The sequence below is a fragment of the Primulina eburnea genome, chromosome 3 (assembly GCF_022965805.1).
Source record: "Primulina eburnea isolate SZY01 chromosome 3, ASM2296580v1, whole genome shotgun sequence".
Lineage (NCBI taxonomy): Eukaryota > Viridiplantae > Streptophyta > Magnoliopsida > Lamiales > Gesneriaceae > Primulina > Primulina eburnea.
This window is the reverse complement of record NC_133103.1, coordinates 18012785-18018576: the sequence shown is the minus strand read 5'-3', so window position 1 is coordinate 18018576 and position 5792 is coordinate 18012785.

The following is a 5792-nucleotide window of genomic DNA, read 5'->3' as shown; positions in this document are numbered from 1 at the left end:
GATATCATATAATTGAAATCAGATCGAAGAACAGACTGTTTATGCAATTGTTATGATTTTCGAAAAATATTGACTGAGATCTTGATATCAGAATTGTATATTATTGATTTTGAATATACTGATATTGAGATTATGAGTTCTGATATTATATCTGGAACGTTCAGATTGACGGGGTTATTCAGATTGTATTGTTATGCCGTAGAAACATCAGTATTGATTTAGATTGATCAGATATGATATTGATTGAGATTCATTGTTATATTGTTGACTTGGATCAGATTGTATACCGAGTTGAGTATTGATCAAAACAGATTCTGAACTGAGAAATATACTGATATTGTATTTGTGTGATTTGTTATTATCAGATTGATATGGACAGATTGGACTTCGAGACTTCGTCTTCGTCAGACCAGGACGACAAAGGTATAATTCATGTGATATCTGGGAAGATACAACTCAAATCAGATCTCATTTGAGTTTCCCAATAAAATCACATACGTGATTATTGTTTATCTTCTGATATGATTATGATTTGTTTATAGACTTTATATTCAAATCTTTTGGAAATGAGCATGCTTTATTTACAGATTGTTATACATTGCATTTGAGATAGGAAAGTTTGACAGATAGTCAGACTTCTAGACGTTCGGTGTATCGTTACGTAGGAGCAGACACCCTCCTATTGTAGATTACTCGATACAGCTCAGACCGAAGTCTAGGAATAAGACGTACAGTCACCCCGATTGGGAGGGTAGGTGACAGCCATTGACGTCTTATTCACACCGGGATCCTAGAGTTATAGTTGAGTCGAGTCTAGACATGATTTGACTAGAACTGCATGTGTTTATGGATATGGTTTCATAGACTATGAAACCCATGTGTATGGCTTTCAGTTATGACAGCATGTTTATATGATTTGATTTAAATTGCATGTTTATCTGAATGGAGTTGCATGCTTATTTTGATTTGATTTCATAAATTATGAAATCTATTACTTTTGAATATGATCATGATAGCATGTTTTAAGATTTAGATTGTTTCTATACATGCTTATCATGTTTTATACTGGGATTTATTCTCACCGGAGTTATCCGGCTATTGTCTTGTTTTGTATGCGTGCATGACAACAGGTGGGGCATGAACGGGGTCGAGAAGATGACGAGAGAAGACGAGTTTAGCGTGGTGATTCCGGACTTACTGTAGATTTGGTTTATTACTTGAACTTAGTAACAGAACCTTAGACTTAGATTGTACAGTATTGTACTTTTATACTGAAATGTATTTTATACTGAGATGTATATTATTTAGATTCCATTACCTTCCGCATTTACATTTTAAAAAGAAAAATTTTTAGACCCTGTTTTATCTTAATTGATAATTAAATCCCAAAAGAAGATTAAGAAAAAGATCAGCGTCTGGGTCCCCACAAATTGCGAGAGAATGGTTTGAAGATGAAGTGCTTGCAATTCATTCTAATTCAATCAATGTGCAATAATGTTTATAAAATTAATTATATGGAGTCTACACATTAAAATGAATAACGTGTATGTATGGAGCCTACGCATGCAATTCAATCAATTGCAGTGCAATTTTCTTCAAATAAATAATTGTGTCGGTTCAAATTTATTATTATTATTTTATTTTTTAAAAATAATAATATTAATAATAAATTTTATAATAATAATGTATTTAATGTGTCATTTAGTTATATGTATAATTCGGTATACATATAACATTTGGTTAAATAATTTGTACATATTAAAATAATTTCAAGTTCGACGTAATTTCTAATACATGTTTAGAAATTATTTTTGCATGTTAGATATAATGTCAAATATTATGGAAAAATGTTTGATGTGCATATGAAAATTTAATATTATGTTTGCTTTTATTTTTGAAGTTTTTAAACGCAAATTGTATTGAAAAATATTTTGGTAAATCAATATTCACAATATGTTCATATTAATTATATTGCGTGGTTTATAATTTGAAATGAACATATCAAGTAAGATGTGAATATAATATTATAAAATAAAATATTTCAGATATTCACAAATGAACAAATAATCCTCACTTTATCACTACTCTGATAAAAGATAAAAACTGACGAGGAGTTCACATTTTCACCTAAATGTGATCATCACTTTATCACTACTCTGATTGAATAGAAAAACTGAGGAGAACGTATTTGTTCATATTAAGTAAAAATGTGAATATAAAGTTATTTAATGAAAAAATTTGGCTTATAAAGATTTACATAAATGTGGATAATTAAGTTGAATAATAATTATAAGGTGACGTAAGAAAACATGATCTGAGAGAGTTCTTCATAAGATCGGTATAGACTGTCTTGACTTGTCACTGGTCTCCCTGAGGAATGTTGTTCTGACTAGGAGTTAGGTATTTAAAAGGCCTTAGCACTACCTATCTTTCCTGGGAACACTCTTGGAAAATGTTGATTATGTTATCAAATAATTATTATAAAAAGTATTAAAGTAAAGCCAAAATTTTGTCCGTGAACCGTATAATTTTAAATAATTGAGGAATAGCCACAACATCCTTAATTATCAAAATTATGCATTAAGTGGATTTGGATCACATAATGGACATCAATTGTAATTAATTATATAAACATAATAAATTTTATCCCACATGGATTTTTATTATATTTATGTAACTAATTAGGTTAAAATATCAAATTATATTTTTCTTAATTTACTCACATGAGTTAAGGAAAATACATTTTGATAGTTTTGTCATAAATTTACAGAAAATTTTTATTGAATTAAAATTTTAGCCCACGGGAAAATTTTATGTCACTAGATTTTTAAAACATGAATTACATTGGTAAAACATGATATTGTCTCAAAATTTTAAGCATATGATATTTTGTGCAGTTATGCAACCTGCGAGTTTTTTTGATATGAAATGTGACATTCTTGATCTAAAGGGCGATAACTATAATATATGGAAAGAAAGAATTCTTCTTCAATTGGGCTGGATGGATATTGATTATGGTATACGGAAAGACGAACCATTTGTTATTACTGAAAACAACATTCTAGATGATGTTGATCTTTATTAAAAATGAGAGCGATCTAATTGACTCTGCGTAATGTTCATAAAGACCAAAATCTCTGCTCGCATGCGTGCTTCTGTCGATCAGCATAATAATGTCAAAAATTACTGAAGGCTATTGATGAACAATTTCAGTCTTCAGATAAGGCACTTGCAAGCACCCTAATTATGGAATTCTCTTCATTAAGGCTCACCAGTGTGAGAGGTGTGCGAGAGCACATCATGAAGATGCGGGACATAGCGGCTCGTCTAAAGACACTTGAAGTGGAAATGTCTGAGACTTTTCTTGTGTACTACATTTTATGCACTCTTCTATAGCAATATTGATGCTTCAAAATTTTCTACAACACACATAAAGATAAATGGTCAATCAATGAATTAATGACCATGTGTGTTCAAGAGGAAGGAATGTTGTTAATGGAAACAAGTGATAATGTTTTTATGACTACACAAGAAAAGTATAAGAAGCAAGCCAAAGTCAAGGGAAAAGGGAAAGAAATAATTCCACCCCAACCTCACATCAAGAAAGAATCCAAGCGTTTCTTCTGTAAAAAGACGGGACACATGAAGTAGTATTGCATTAAATTTAAGGACTGTCTTGAAAGGAAATATATTCCTACTTCATTTGCCTGTTATGAATCTAATATAGTTGATATAATTTATAACATATGGTGGATTGATTCCGGTTCTACAATCCATATTACAAATACCTTGCAGGGTATACAAAACCTAAGGAAACCAATAGAAAATGAGCGGAACATCTATTCAGGAAACAAGATGTCTTCGCATATGGAGGCTATTGGGACTTGCTGCTTTATATTTGATAGTGATTTGATTTTAAAATTGGAAAAGACATTTTATGTTCCTAGTTTTTCTGGGAATTTAATTTCAGTTTCAAAACTTGTACCCCTTTATTATTCATTTCAGTTTTTGGATAAATCAATAAATTTGTTTTATAAATCAAATCTTATTGGAAATGATTCAATGATTAATGGTCTTTTCTCTATTTCTTTACAAAATAATAACACCACTATGTATGTTCAGAAAGGTATTAAAAGATGTGTTATAAATGAAGATTCCTCTATATTGTGGCACGGGAGATTGGGACACATATTCATAGAGAGAATTAAAAGATTAGTAAATGATGGAGTACTCAGTACTTTAGATTTTACTGATTTTGAGACTTGTCTGGACTGCATTAAGGGAAAGTAGACCAATAAGTCTAAAAAAGGTGCCAAGAAAAGTACAGAAATATTAGAAATCTTACATTCATATATTGGTTGTCTAGATATGGACATGAAAAGTCCGAAATATCTCATTATTTCATTGATGATTGTTAACGATATATGTATATATCTACATGCTTCATAATAAAAACGAAGCACTTGAAGCCTTAAGGTTTTTAGGGCTGAAGTGGAGAAGCAATGTGGAAAACATATTAAGATTGTGAGAACTAATAGAAGTGGAGAATATTATGGTAGATACATTGAGAATGGACATGCACCTGGTCTGTTTGCGAAGTTTCTTCAAGAACATGAGATTATTGCACAATATACTATGCTTGGTTCTCCAGACCAAAATGGCGTAGCTGAAAGGAGAAATCGAACATTATTGGACACGGTGTGGAGCATGTTAAGTAGCTCCAAACTTCCTAAATCCTTGTGGACTGAAGCTCTTAAGACAGCTGTGTATATATTAAACCGAGTTCCAACTAAGGCTGTCTGAAAGACACCATTTGAGTTATTAAAAGGTTGGAAACCGAGTCTGCAACATATACGCGTTTGGGGTTGTCCTTCTGAAATAAGAGTTTACAACCCACATGAAAAGAAACTGGACCCAAAAACTATAAGTAGATATTTCATTGGCTATGCCGAAAAATCCAAAAGTTATAGATTCTATTGTCCATCTCACAACACTAGAATTGTGGAATCAAGAAACGCAAAATTTCTTGAAAATGACTTGATTAGTGGGAGTGATTATGACATATTTTCTGAGAATGATCACATTAATGCACAACCCTCTTATTCAAATGATAGATTGATCGTTATTCACACCCCTCAAGACCAAATGGGTGTTATGCAACTGATTACTGAAGTTCCACAAATCGCTGATGAAAATCCAGTAGATCAAGTTGTTAATGAAGAACAACAAGAAATTGTTGATCAACCAAACAACCTTAGGAGATCTACTAGAATAAGAAGATCAACAATATCTAGTGATTATGTTGTGTATTTACAAGAATCAGATTTTAACATTGGAGCCGAAAATGATCCTAAAACGTTTTCACAAGCCATGAGTTGTAATGAGTCAAAAATATGGTTTAATGCTATGAAAGAAGAGATGAATTCTATGGCAGTTAATGGAGTCTGAGATCTTGTTCAGTTGCCTGATGGTTGAAAAGCCATTAGATGTAAATGGGTCTTCAAAACAAAGAAAGACTCATTAGGCAATATTGAGAAGTATAAAACAAGACTTGTTGCTAAAGGATTTACTCAGCAGGAACGAATCGATTATAAGGAGACTTTTTCTCGTGTATCTAAAAAAGATTCTCTTCGTATCATTCAAGCATTGGTTGCACATTTTGACTTAGATTTGCAACAAATGGATGTGAACAGCTTTTGTCAACAGAGAAATAGAGGAAGAGGTTCATATGAAACAACCCGAAGGATTCTTCTCTAGTGATGGTGAGCAATTGATTTGTAAGCTTAAGAAAT